This window comes from Anthonomus grandis, chromosome 6, assembly GCF_022605725.1.
Source record: "Anthonomus grandis grandis chromosome 6, icAntGran1.3, whole genome shotgun sequence".
NCBI lineage: Eukaryota > Metazoa > Arthropoda > Insecta > Coleoptera > Curculionidae > Anthonomus > Anthonomus grandis.
Genome location: NC_065551.1, coordinates 13,002,732 through 13,018,400, shown reverse-complemented (window position 1 = coordinate 13,018,400; position 15,669 = coordinate 13,002,732). Strand labels below are relative to the sequence as shown.

Sequence of the window (15,669 nt, the reverse complement as noted above, 5' to 3'; positions counted from 1 at the left end):
TTTACGTTCCAGAGATAAATCAGTTCCTTATTATTTATGGGTCGCTATACGCATTTTCCTATATGTAATGAGGGAAAAATATTAGACAGTGTGGATACAGTGTGTTGCGTATTTCAATGATCAATGAAATGGCGCCTTGAAATTGGCATTTGGTGAAATGCTCCTGTTTTGAAAATGACCAGCTGAGACTGGGAACCATTGGAAAAAAGTTAAAGGATTATTCTAAAATATATCGTAATTTGGAACCAAAACAAAATGGCGGAATGGGAAATAATTATAGCACTTTTAAAACGCCACTTTTTTATTTTGGATGTTTTGCAATAGTTAATATGCGTCTGTCGTTTAATATTTCCTTCCAAAATGGCCAGTATATCCGTTATTTTGAAAAAAATCATATACACTGCATCTGTTATTATGTATGATGACAACTTGACAACTACCTGTACAGTAAAATCGAGTTTCTTGTTGGCGTCTGTATTATTACAATGTGAGACTCAGTTCGCTGTTTAACGATTTTAAAAATAGCCCATCTCATTTCGTAATTGACAAGCTTAACTAAAAATTGTGTTTTTGAATTTATTTTTGGACTCGAAATAGTTTTGTATTTCACGTAATATTTTCGTTAAAATTATTTGGAAATTTTTGATTTCTCGTCGTGAACCTAGTATTTTGGATGTTGGATTATTTATTGGATTTTTTTACTATTTTTTTCATAGAAAATTAGTTTAAGATATTGTTAGCTATATTATGTTAAAATTAAAACTTACTATTGGCAAAAATTTGGCAGTTTTGATTGATTGATTGATTTTTAATGTGACAGGCGCGAAAGTGACGAGACTATTTGGCGCCCTTAACTTTATTTATTGTATTTTCCTCATATAGTGTAAAGATAACATATTTGCATATATAAATAAGTGCCTATAAATAGCGTAGAAACATTTAAAATGCACAGAATTTTTTATTTTATTTTTGGTTTTACAATTTATCATACATATTTGAAAGCTTTATATAACAAATGACGTTTGTAACTATTTATAAATGTGGTTTTATGTGTTCGCTATGATTTCCAATGGGGTAACATGTCCGTCTATTTTCTAAACTAATTGTATTAACTGTTAGAACACCATTGCAAAACTTACATCTGGGTGGGATAAATATCTTCTTCTTCAAATGTATAAGTGTGTTAAGGAAGTAGGATCTACAGCAACCCTTTTTCATATGGAATTTCCTCTTCTAGTAAATTGTGGAAACTGTACGGCATTCTAAAAGTGGTCTTCGTTTAATTTAATTTGTTTTTAAGTCCCATTAAACCAAATTATCAAAAATTTGTGTCTGTCAATTTTTAATTTAATTTTTGATATATCCATTATTGACCAGTTTTTTTTCCTTTATACGGATACCTTCGTCTAGGTATCCGTATAAAGGAAAAAGTGTTGTTTGGTTTTATTGCTGTAGTAAGGAGGCATGTATCTTATCGATTGTACGGAGCTTAATGAGTCAGTTATAATTATAAAGATTTAGATTATGAGATAAAATCGATGCAATTGGGTTCAATTTTAACATTCAAGAGAATTCTTTTGAGTACACCGCTGCTCACACCTGTTCAGATTTTAGAGCCGTCTGTATATATCTGGAACGATGATTGGAAATCTTCGTGTAATATATTATCAAATTTAGCTCTTATAATTAATGAGAATACATTATCTTTATTGAATAAGTTTGACCTCAATTCAGTGTTTTTATTTAAAAAAGGCGATAACCAAGGGGAAAATTGTTTGACCGAATCGGTTCGAATGAAGAGAAAATATATATAAAAGTTCTAAACTAGATCTATATAAAAGTTCTTCAATTAGATCTAGAATTCTATTGTTTATTCCTTATTATTTTCATTGTCTTGAATAATTAATGGTGATAAAAAATTTTCATAGCCCATGATGATGCGGGAGACAAAGTTACTTCAGATGTAGTAAAAGTTATTGATTGCAAACTTCTGAATCGAAAATTTCAAAGGTACCACAGTTGATAGTCTAAGTGCTTGGTTTTAAAGTGGATCTATGATATTCACGTTTTCAGTATGAACATTGTTTAGTTTTGGACAATTTCGGTTTTTGGCATATGTATTATACAGAGCTTTCATTTCAAAATGATCCACCCTTAATAACGTTCTTAAAAAAAAAAAAAAAAAAACAAAAAAAAACACGCAAATTAGATATACAGGGGGACGTTTAAATATGCATTTACTGAAGTTCTGTCAATCACCTCCTCACCTCCAGCTAACCTCACTTTAATATGTCAAATGGGAACCCCCATCGTGTGATACATGATAGTAAGGAGCGTAAAATTCTCTATTCAACGGTACCAAAAAAAATTAAATTGGTAAATGTGTAAGCAAATAGTTAGCGAAAATGCCTGGAAATAATGAATACTTTATTTACGCCAAACTTTGGTATGTCAAATGGCTACCCCATGGTGTGATACATTATTTTAAAGGGCAATCATTATGCTATCAATGGTTGTAAAAAAAAATAAAATTGGTTGACCAAGAAGCAATTAAAGTGTAAATCGGTAGGGTAGAAAAACAACTTTATTTAGTTTAACAAATTTATTTTATTAAATGTTCAAAATGCGCGCCATTATTAGCAAGACAATAAAAAAGCCTATTTTCAAACTCCTTACGAACATTGGCAAGGGTCTGCCGCTAATTTCTCTGCATTCTTGAAATATTCTATTTTTTAAATTCTCAATACTCTCAGGTGGGGTTTTATAAACTTTGCTTTTTAAGTAGCCACAAAGAAAAAAGTCTAGTTGGGTTAGGTCCGGAGACCGCGCAGGCCATTCGATTGGACCACGTCTGCCAATCCACTTTTCTCTAAAATTTTCATCAAGCCACTCTCGAACTACCAAAGTGTAGTGCGCGGGAGCTCCATCCTGCTGAAAATGTATGTTATTTTCATTCAATAATATAGCACCATGTTGATCTACTTGATTTTCCATAGATTGGATGATGGAAGGGTATATTGCATTTTCTAAAAGGTTTCAATAAATTTCGCCAGTCAAATTTTCTTCCAAAAAAAATGGCCCGATTATTTCATTCCCATAAATTCCTGCCCAAACATTAATTTTTTGGGGATATTGAGTATGGCCTTCCCGAGAAACATGCGGATTTTCATTATCCCAGTAGCTACAGTTATGTCTGTTCACCAGGCCATTTAAAAAAAAAAGGTCGATTCGTCACTGAAGCAAATGTTCTTCAATAAATGGGGATTGTCGTCAATTCGCTGGCACATCACTTCACAAAATTGAATTTTCCTATCAAAATCATCTTCTCCGAGTTCATGAAGAATATGAATTTTATAAGGAAAGAACTTATTTTTTTTTTAAACTTTATGTATGGAACCAGTGGAAATATTTGTTAGTTTTGCGGCCTTTGGTATAGACAAAGTTGGATCCATAGCAAATTTTCCTAGTACTTCAACTTGGCATGCTTCATCGACAACTCTATTTTCATATTTTTTCTTATTGCAAATCGATCCCGTCTCTTCAAATTTTCGTATCAATTCTAATACGTATTTATGGCTCACGTTTTCATCTTGATACTTTTCATTAAATGCTCTCGCGGTTCTGCGAGCACACCGATCTTGAGTTCCATAAAGGAAAATTATTTCGACTCTTTCGGCTAGCGTATACACCATTTTATTAACTCACTGTTTTAACTAAAATTGAAAAATTGCACGCGTCAAACTGACAGTTTTAACAATAATAAATCGCCTGCTTTTTAAAGGCCTTAAAAATGTAAGGTATTGCAGTGTTTTTTTGTACTGCAAAGATTTTTGCAAAAAATTTGAAGACACTCTTTTTTCTCGCAAAGAACAGTACACATTCTTTACTTAAAAAAATAAATAATTTGCTTGAACTAAATGTACTGTTTGTTACCACACATTTTAACTTCTAAATTGCTTGTATTTTTTTTTGATGATCTATTATAAAAAATTTAAGAATTTTAAAATGATGTAGGTACCACATTAAAAGTATTCATTTAAAATACCAAAGTTTGGCGTAAATAAAATATTCATTATTTCTAGACATTTTCGCCAACTATTTGCTTACACATTCACCGATTTAATTTTTTTCTTCATAGAAAATTTTACGCTCCTTACTATGATGTATCACACGATGGGGGTTCCCATTTGACATATTAAAGTGAGGTTAGCTGGAGGTGAGGAGGTGATTGACAGAACTTCAGTAAATTTATAATTAAACGTCCCCCTCTATATCTAATTTGACGTGTTTTTTTTTTTTTTTTTGTAAGAAAGTTATTAAGGGTGGATCGTTTTGAAATGAAAGCACTGTATAAAATGTCTGTAAAGAGAAACTAAAACCAGTTTGACCATTTATGTAAGTTGTTTAAGCATATTTGAATAACTTTTACTGATTCTAGCTAACGAAGACGATCAAAATATCGAAAATTCTGTACGTAATGAGTTGGAATGGTTGGAATAAATTCTGTCAAAGAGTTCATAAATAATGTGAATAGGGTGGTGCTAGGTACGAAGCTTTGCGGGATTCCATTTTTCAGTTTGGAAATTTTTGAGAAATAACTTTGAAGGCATACTTTGGTAAATCGAGGTATCGAAACGTTTTTATTAAACAATGAAAGATTACTCATAATACTCAATTAAAACGTTTTTAATAAACAATGGACGATTACTCATAATACTCAATTTCTTCAATTGTAAAAAAATATTGTGTTTCCAAGTGAGGTCATATGCTTTATAGTTCTGACAACTGATTTTAATACTGTTTTAGGTAATTGACTTTTAACTTTAAACTATAAAATTACTATAAAATTTTGTTATAACAAAACTGTTTTTTAATTCGAACTTTTTGTATTATGTTTTATCAATAAATATGCAATTTCTGACGATAATGACTTATATATCAACTTTTGGCATTTTGTATGTTAAAATGCTGGTTTATTGAATCTACAAAGCTATGACTAAAGTTTTTAGTGAAATAGACCCGGAAAAGATAATATTTGAGTGCAGTTACTTTCTTTGTTACTCTACAGTTGCCAATCTGTGATAGACTGAGTTATACATTTCAAAATTGTCAAATATTTTTAAAAATTGTTTTAGTAAGATTACCACCAACATTTTAAAAATTTTTAAAAATCTCAAAAAAGTTTTTTTTAAGCTTATTATGTCACGTCATATGTAAACTTCGACATATGCCTGTTATTTTTTAAAAAACTCTAATGTAGAATGATTGATAGCACATATATCAATTATTGCAACTAATTTCACTACCTTAGAAAGTCTTATCCAGAAAACGAAGACTTAACCATGGCCTTTTCTCTCCCTCCATTCCTTAATCAGTGGTCTCTTTTTCTTTTTAACACCTTGTATTTCGAAAAAGCAAACGAGTTAAACAACAGAATTTTTTTTTGTTTCTCATATTATAAAATACCCTGAATGTTAATCTTAATATCCGATTTGCAGCCTTGTTAAGCATAATTTACAAAACATACGAAAGTAAAAGTGGAGTGTGAGAAAAATGCAAATCTCACCATTTATTTTGGACGTTGAAGCACGTTTGCTATTTGTTATAACACAATACAATTGAAGTGTGTCTTAATCTAAAAAAATCTACATGTTCAGGCACAATTTTTTTAAATTTTATTGTTTTCTATTTTATAAAAAGTTGCTAAATGACTATTATGTGCTTATTTCTAGGCGACCAATTGATTATAAACGAACCTGTATAAAGGACAAACAATTTGGTAAATAAGCAAATTTTATGTGTGTATGTGTGATCCCATATGCAATTTACCTGACCTTACACTGCCTTTGTTTTAAATACTAATCCGCATGCATATTAAAAACAATAGTTTGTTGCTATTGTGCAATTTTATAGATTTAATTTGGGTTTTGCGTAACAATTATACAGGGTGGAGTGAGTTGTTTAATAGAAAAAAAAACTAAATACTAAACAATTTGCCACAGTCAGCATTAATTGGCGAAATGTCACAAAATAGCCCCGAATTCGAAGCTGTTTGTTCTCTGTGGATTGGTGCTATATTTACTGTTTTGCTATATTTAATTTTGTTAAAAATATTTAAATTTCGGGTTTTTAGATCGTCTACACTTAAGGCAAGAAATAACTAAGTGGAAGCCCTTAACCTTGCTCCACTCTTTTCGATGGGCCACCCTGTATAAGGCTCAACACAAAAAGGTCCGAGACTTCTGCAAGGAATTTACCTATAAATATTGCTGGATTAAAGCAATGAATCCAAGCAACGTACGATAGTTAAATAAACGTTTATTTTTGATTTACACCGGGGGTACATTTTTGGTTGAACTTTAACGATAAATATCAGGTAAAATGTCCGCGTAATATACGTTGAGAAATTTAATATTATGTTGATGTTATTCCCTTTTAACAAGAAGGTTTATTACTCGTCCATGTTAATAATATAAAATTATTATTTCATGAAAGTTAAACGTTTAAGTGTGGTATATCTTATATTATTTAAAGACGTTGACAAAATGCGTTTAATAGAATGAGCATCTAAACAAATATACTTACCATCAACAAAACGTTTAATTTTTAATTGTAGAATACCAGTAGTAGAAAAAAAAAACAGAAAAAAAGTCACATTAAATTCTATTTGTTTGTTTACATTTTGCTCCCAATTAAATTGGATTTTTTTGTGTATTATTTCCAAATTTATTGCTATATACTGCTCAAATAGACTGATAATAAGATTATCTAATTGAGTAGAGTTGGTTTTTGAGTGCATTTCTTCTGTTTCCTGAAGTGTGATTAGTGTGTTTATTCTAACCTCAAAATGTCTGGCACATGTTTCCAGTGCAAAACAAGTTGTATCTTTAAGGAACCAAAAAACTCTCAGGATATCTTTGGCTTTCCATGCGACTATTGCAAAAATGTTATGTGCAAAAAATGCTCTGAGGTTACCTCAACCGAGATTAGAACATTGACATTATCTAATCGGGTAATGCCATATATGTGTAAGGCATGTACACCTAAGCTTAAAGAAGTCTTTAATCTTTCTACCCGTGTTTCTGCCTTGGAGAGTGAGGTAGCTGAGGTGAAAGCCAAAATCCATGTAGTACTTGAACTTGTTAACGAGTTTAGAGAACTCAAGGATAGCCTAAAGGAGATGAAGCATAACTTTGATTTGGCCCTTGATCATATCAAAACAGATTTTAATTTGCTCAAGGATGGTACAGGAAATCAATCAACTATCCAACCTGGAATTTCTCAACAGTCTCAGCCTTGTAGTGATGTTCTGAATGAAATGACAGAACGACAGAAAAGATCATGCACAATATAATGATTTTTAATTTTCCTGAAAAAGGCGTACAAGAAGACCAGAATACTGTTAATTCTCTTATTTCAAATTTAGTAGGTTCTGAGACCCAGGTGAAGTGTCAGTCGTATAGGCAAGAGAAACAAAAATGGTTTTAGATCAGTAAGAGTCACTTTACACAGTGCTGAGGATGTTCGAAGAGTTTTGAGAAGCAGAAGAAATTTGGACAGGTCTCTGAAGGTTTTTATTGACAATAATTTAACCTCTCAACAGCGTCAATACCTAAACAATTTAAAAAATGAATTAAAGACCCGACAACAAAATGGTGAACAAAATCTGACCATTAAATATGTTAATGGTGTACCCAAAATTACATCAAAAAATTAGCTGGATCTTCCGATGATTTTCTGGTTTATTTTCAAAATGTTAGGGGCCTCAGAACCAAATTGGACTCTCTCCTGATGAATGCTTCTTACACCCAATATGGTATAATTGTATTGAATGAGACCTGGTTAACCAACAACTTCTCTGACAACGAGTTGCATTTATATGATTACAATATTTATAGAAAGGACAGATCTACTGAGACTAGTGTTTACTCAAGAGGCGGTGGCGTACTTATAGGTGTCCATAAAACTATCAGGAGTTCATTGCTTGAGTCTGACCCTCATATGGAACATCTGTTTGTCTTGGTTGGCTCAGGGGAGCAACAAGTTATAGTGGGCACTGGATATTTTCCTCCCAGGGCAGCTCTAGAGTGTTATGTTACATTTAGTGAATCTCTGGACAAGCTATGTGATTATCTTCCCCATTGTAGGCTATGCATTCTTGGCGATTTTAACTTGACTCATGCTGCCTGGTCTGTCGAAGGACTCAGTTCTGTTGGCACTGCTGTGCAACCTGCATCACCCAACGAAGTGGAAGCCATTGAAGCCGTCTCAGTTATGTGCTCTTATCACAACTCATACCAGGTCAATACTATTAGAAATGTAACCAACTGTATGCTGGACCTGATCTTCAGTGAGGACCAGAATCTATCTATTTCCTTGGCTGAGGCAGCTATCGTAATACCTGACAGGTACCACCCACCCTTATCTTTTACTCTTGCAGTGACTCGGGATAGGAGTGGTGAGATTATTGGGAAGGGTTTTTATAGAGACTTTAGCTCAGTGGATTTTAATTTGGTTTCAACCTTTCTTTCAAGATTTAATTGGGACGTTTTATTCTTAAACAGATCTGTTAATGAAATGATTAATATTTTTTATGAAATAATTTATTTGTGCATTGATCTTTATGTTCCTTTGAAAAAATATTCAACTAAAAAATTTCCGATTTGGTTTTCAACAGAACTTAAAACTATGATTGTTGAAAAGAAAAAATTGCATAAGCAATATATGAACACAAAATTGAACTCTGATTATGTTAAGTTTTGGGCTAGATGTAAATCCTTAAAAAGACTGTGTTATGATGATTATATTTATGCTACAGAGCTTTCCCTGAATAGCAGCTTGAGAAACTTTTGGAAGTTTGTGCGCTCCAGAAAGGGCAGCTCTGCAATTCCCAGTGTGATTTCTTACAATGGTACTACCTGCTCTTCAGGTGAGGGCATTGTGAACTTATTTGCAGAATATTTTTCAGAAATGTACACTGACAAACAGTGCATTATTCCTTCTGCATTATTCCTTAAGATTTGACTTCTAACCATTTTCAACTCTCTAGTCTTAAAATAACAATTTCAGATATCTACACCGAACTGTCCAGACTGGATGTGACTAAGGGTCCTGGACCTGATGGTTTACCACCGGTTTTTCTAAGGCAGTGTAGTTTTTTATTGGCGAGACCTCTATTTATTATTTTCAACTTGTCTTTGACTTCCGGTATTTTTCCAGACTACTGGAAGACCAGTTTTATCACACCTATCCCTAAAGCTGGAGACAGCTCGCAGGTTCAGAATTATAGACCAATCAGTATTCTTAGTACAATTCCTAAATTGTTTGAGAAGTTTGTTTGTGTTGTCCTTACATCTTTTCTTCAGGGCCAATTATTAGATGAACAATTTGGTTTTATTGCAGGACGTTCTACGGAACTGAATATTCTATCCTTTACTGATTTTCTGTCTGAGTCCTTGGAGAGGGGGTATCAAGTGCACTCTTTGTATACCGACTTCTCCAAGGCTTTCGACAGAGTTAATCACAGGCTTTTGATCTTTAAGTTGAAAAGATCAGGGATTGGGGGTCCACTGCTGAAATGGCTTGAGTCCTACCTGGTGGGTCGAACGCAGCTCGTTAGAGTTCTGGGCTTTGAGTCTCAAGAGATTTTGGTGCTGTCTGGTGTCCCACAAGGATCCGACTTAGGGCCTTTGTTATTTAACCTCTACATTAATGATATATCAACATGCTTTCAGTACAGCTTCTTTTTTCTTTTTGCAGATGATTTAAAATTCTTCCTTAGAGTCTCATCTCTGGAGGACTGTTTCAGACTCTTAGAAAGAAAGATTTTTGGATGGGCTTGTTGATTGGTGTACAACAAATGGTATGGATCTAAATGCTGGAAAGTGTTACTCAATATCCTTTAAAAGAAATAGAGACCCCGTAAACCACTCCTATTTTGTTGGTAACACCATATTGAAATCTGTCTCTCATATTAAGGATTTAGGTGTGACACTGGATAGCCCTTTAAGTTATATTCCGCACATTTCGGGGGCAGTTACCAAGTCTCTGCAGATGCTTGGATTTATCAAGAGGTGCTCAAGGGACTTTTATAATATTTCATCTATTTGTTTGCTCTATTGTGCACTTGTGCGTCCTCATCTAGAATTCAGTTCCTGTGTTTGGTCTCCATACTATAATAATCATATTCATAAGATTGAAAGTGTACAACATAAATTCTTAAGATATATTGCCTTTAAGCAAAATGGAGTACCTATAAATTATCAGGATGAGTTTGACTACCAGCAAATGGAAGCCTCATTGAATTTGAGAAGTCTTGAAACTCGTCGTAGACATAAAGATTTGAAAGTATTTTACAACATCCTTCACTCTCAAAGCTTTTGTCCTGCACTTCTTAATAAAATAGGTCTTTATGTTCCACCTAGGTCAACAAGGCAAGTTACTTCTTTTTACAGCCAAACACACCGCACAAATTATGGTCACAATTCTTTTCTGGCAAGGACTGTTAGGCTGGCTAATCAGTATTCTGATGTAATTGATTGCTTTGAGGGGCGCACAGGGTTCATTAAGAAATTAAATCTTATTAATTGATAATGCTGTCTTAAACTAGAACTATAAGGTGTTGTGAATTGTGATGGTAATTGTTCCTTTGTGTTAACTATAAGTATTGTTTTTTTTTTCTCTGAACTGATTGTTCCAAGTTAGGGGTAGTCTTTGTATTCTAAGCTTTAATTGTATGTTAGGTTAGGTTAGTTTAATCATCCAATTATTATTCTTATATTTTTTTTGTAATATTGGGCCAAAGCCCGTTGATATATTAAATAAAAATAAATAAATAAATATAAAACGTTTATTTTACTACTTAAATAATTGTTGATATGGAATATATAATAAAGGTATCTAGTTAAGCTTAAATTCTGGTATATTATACCGGGTGTCCAGAAACTCTAACGACTAAACTTTACAGGGTGCTTCTCTAAGAAAAAATAAGACAAATTTTTCATAATAATGTGAAATTTAAATATTTTTAACAAAATTTCTATGTAATGTACCGCGTGGAAACTTAAGCGAGGTAAGCGGCTGTATCTCAGTGATTACCATTCGTTAAAACTTTAAAAAAAATTATAAAAGAGAAAGAAAAAATGCTATAAAATATTTCAGGATGATTGGTCATCGCTCGAAGACGCTACCGCTACTTCAAAACTTAACAAACTGGAAGCCCAAAATATTATCGTAATAATTTACAAACAATTCCATACAAAAACGTTTTTACAATAATTTATCTCACTCTTCAGGGTAGACCAATTTTTTGAAAGAGCTTTCGTTTAAAATTTTTTATAGCTTTATATTTATATATAAAAAAAATGTGTGTGAGCTATGGCTAAAATCCGCTAGGGGAGCGTTGGCTCGGGATCAACTTACTTTACTTTGGTAAAGTAAATATCCAATATTTATTCGTGAGTATTTATTTACGTCAAAGTGCCATACTTAACAGAAAGTTTAAAAATCGAAATCCTAATCATGTTTCAACCTGGAAACCGGATGTGAACTCAAAATGAAGTTAGTTCAAGAAAGTCATCCTGATTTGTCCCCACTGAGTCAAAGTACTACTGTAAGTAAAATTGAAGAGCAATTCACTACTCATGGATAGGTACGAAATATCACTAGACAAAAACAGCCATCGGTAAGCAAAACTACGAAACTGGATAATTTACTTAGTTATGAAGAATCACCTAATATTCCCGCAAGACAAGAAGCTCGGGTTTACGATGTAGATCACAAAACAGTTTTAAATTAAAAGTCAGTTGGAAAAAACCTTTAAAATGAAAGCAGTTCAGGAGCTGCTAGCGGGCGATCCTAATCGTAGATTATAATTTTGCGATACCATGATGAATTTGGTTGATAATGGTCAAATTTTAGACTGTTATTTTCAGACGAAGCCACTTTTACTATTAATGGAGAGGTTCATAGATAGATACTCATAGATTAACCAAAATCTTATCATGTAGTGCTTGCAAGTATCTATAGCATAGCTGTTTTTTTGGGTAAACCGGCAAAATTGTCGTTACTATGATGAAATAAATCCAAAGTGGAGGGTCAAGCAGCATACACACCAAGCAAGAATAAATGTGTGGGATGTAATCATCGGAAATCGAATTATTGGCTCAATATTTTTTATAACAATGAACCAATGACAGATTTGTTGAATTGTTAGATACATTGGTTCCAGAAGTAACATGACTATTTGCTACTAAAATTGTAAATTTTTATGAAATAATCTGTTTCAGCAAGATGGTGCACCTTCTACTTATGCTGCTATGTATGACATTTTCTTAATAATTTTTTTTCGCAATAAACAGATTGGACGGGGAGGGACAATTGAATATCCAGCAAGATCACCTTACCTTAGTTTATAAGATTTTTATTTTTAGGGATACCTTAAAGGTCAAGTCTATGATACAAGATCTACAAGTATTAGAGAACTAATATTTACAAATATTAATATTAGTTCTCTAATATTTGTAGATCTAATAAATGTAGAGAACTAATATTTCTCGCACATTTATTGCAACATGGCTGGACAGCTATCAAATTGCACAAATATACTGTGTCTAAGCTTCAGATTTATATCTTCCAATAAAATTGGCGATGTGTTTCTAGGGAACTTTAAGAATATGTTACCTCTTAATGCCTTGTCACAGAAATGTAGTCCTATAACTGTGCCACCTATACACCATAAGCTTACACTCCAATGTATAGTATGCCAATTTCTTCCACCATTGCTTTTAAAAGTATAGCCAGAGAATTCGAAATAGAAATTGAGGGTTTTCGTTAATTATGCTCAAAAACCAATGGCAATAATCATGGTGCTTATTGAAATCCATATTCGTCAAGGCCTTGTGCAAAAGATGGTAACGAGTAAGTAAAGAAAGTAAAAAACATTTGCATCAATATAAAATGATAATACTTAATCAGCTTCTAAAATATATTTAAGGATATTTTTTAAATAAATACAATTTAAAAAGCAATAAAAAAGCGTATTGATCTATACTCTTGTACTGTTTTGAACGATGATTCGGGTTATTGGAATTACCAAAAACAAAGTTCTTGTGCTAACGTCGGGATCAAATTCTAGATTATGCTTGAACATTGATTATATTTTTTTTGACTCTACCAGTACCAAGTCTACAATATACAAGTAAATGAATATTTTCAGTAGCACGTAAGCGTTGTTATAAGCACAAAAAAATACATCTTCAAAAATGTCTGCGATTGCTGCATTTTGCAAACATGCAGGCAGCCTCATCAGTAATTAAATGCATTTTGAAACAAGTTAAATTATATTCAAAGTGCATTAAAATGACCGCTTTGACATGTTAACTTATTATTTGTTTACTAACATATTTTGTTCCCAAGCCTACTTCCTACACTACCGATTCAGATTATTGATATGCGTCAGTTGGTATCTACTTCCGCCAATACCCAGAGTATTTCAATTATGAAAATATTTTACAAGTGTATTCTCTAATGATTTTGCAATGAGCCAAATTTTAAATTTTTTGTGCATATTTTTAGCTTAATAGATTGATTTGATGGTTTGCGTTGAGAGGTCCTCTTTTTACAGAATACACTGGTACATAAGGGCAAATTCTAGGGTACCTACTAATATGACGAGTATCGTCAGTACTACAAAGGTGTCTGTGTATTTTTTATTCTGCAAGTGGGAAATACGTGCTTTGGAAATTGATTCCATAGGCTTGCACTTCTCCATAAAAATGAGTCCCGATATATCGACGTTCTCGAGAGTCATATTTGCCTGTCGAGTAGATTTTGCGAGTATAGCTCTATTCTCTATATCTATAACATGTCTGACGTTATTTTTCCAATAATTGGAACTGACAGACTCGATACCCTTATGTAATAAATTTAATAATTTGGTATATCACCAGTATTATGATTTATTATATATAGCTTTACTTCGGCCGACACTAGTTCTATAGGATTTAATTCAAACATGTAGGGTGGTGTTCTTAGTGGAATATGACCATGTTCTTTTAATAAGTTGTCTATTTTATAACTTTTAGTTATCGTATTAGGCTTATGCGCACATAATAAATTATAAAGCTCAAATTTTTTTTTCATTCGTCAAAATTAATTTTGTTGTCTTTGAGCCAATTTACTATTACAACTTTTGTCGACACTACTTGCTAATACAGAGTGATAGTGGGCATTGTCCATAATAACAACAGTCTGTTCTGGAATAGTTGTTGTTTCTGAATAATAACAGTATTTATAATGTTATAGCTCCCGCGATATACTCGTAAAAGTTCATTGTTAACCGTTAAAAAAATGCACTGTTGTCAGTCCTATTTTTCTTCTTTCAAAATTCAAATAGAATAAAGTAAAAAAGTATGAATAATATAGCTAAAATTGGCAACTCGGTTAAACCCAACTATTGCATTCTTAACTATTGCATTCTCATTTTTTTGTACAGACCTTTTCCTTCCAAATCTTACCACTACCCGGTGTTTACATAAACTATTGTTAGGAGAGTTTCCTAAGCTTCATCTATTTGTTGTTAACACTTTTTAGTTATTAAAACACCTTATTTAGGCTAAAAACCAAACTTATATTTAGCGATAAACAGGGCACCTCTTTACAAACCATTTCTTGCTCGAGAGAGAGAGATGACAAGTGACATATCAATTTTTTAGCATTTCATGATTCGAGTGCCACGTAGTGACGGGTTTTAAAAGTAATAAATTTGGATGTTGCCACACTGACTTAAATTAAATATTATTTTGTCAAAACACAACACAAGTTACTAACATATACCCCCCACCTTGAAAGGGTTCAGCTTTCAATACAATAAAATTTGATAAAGGTGGCTAAAACTCAGAAAACAGTCTTTACATACATGAAACAAAATCTTAAAGCTAATTAACATTATCACGGTAAGTAAAATGCATACTAATCAGTAATCAATAGGTAAGGGACAAATCTTAGAGATAGGTTTCTTCAGTATGCCATGAGAGGTTTTAACGGACACTACTCGGCACTGTTTATCAGATCCTAAATGTATTTCACTTACCCCATTCTCCAATTAAGAGGAGGGAGATTGTCCTCGCGAAGTATCACCATCTCACCCACTTGACTGTTTCTTTGAGGATATTTCCACCTAAATCGTTGTTGGAGAAGGATAACATACTCCTTCGACCAACGCACCCAAAAATGTTGATAAAGCTTTTGAATATATTGAAACTTTGAGAGACGAGTCAATCGTCTACCAATTAAAAAATGAGCTGGTGTTAATACATCATAATCGCTTGGATCACTAGTAAGTCGGATCAATGGGCGCGAATTTAACGTGGCTTCAATCTGGGTTAGCAGCGTATAGAGATTCTCAAAAGTTAATGAAGCATTTCCCATAACACGCTTTATATGGAATTTACAAGCCTTTACTCCCGCTTCCCATATTCCACCAACGTTAGGAGCGCGAGAGGGAATAACCTTCCAACTAATCCCTTCATTTTCAAAAGTTCCTGCCAATCCTTTGCTATGCCTCTGCAAGAATTTACTAAGCTCTTTAACTTTGAATTGGCACCAACAAAATGTGTACCATTGTCAGACCATATTAATGAAGGTTTGCCTCGCCGGGATATGTAACGT

General features: G+C 32.9%; 1 protein-coding gene across 2 annotated transcripts in view; it reads left to right on the top strand.

Moving 5' to 3' along the window:
* Window positions 1-15,669, top strand: part of LOC126737338 (extracellular serine/threonine protein CG31145) — a 601,920-nt gene that overhangs the window by 38,128 nt on the left and 548,123 nt on the right. Inside the window, exon 2 of one of the 2 annotated variants that reach the window (XM_050442202.1) lies at window positions 5,733-5,779. The exons of the other annotated variant lie outside the window; for it this stretch is intronic. The gene's annotated coding sequence lies outside the window, so the exon portion shown is untranslated. The remainder of the gene's footprint in view (window positions 1-5,732; window positions 5,780-15,669) is intronic. 2 annotated transcript variants of the gene reach the window in all.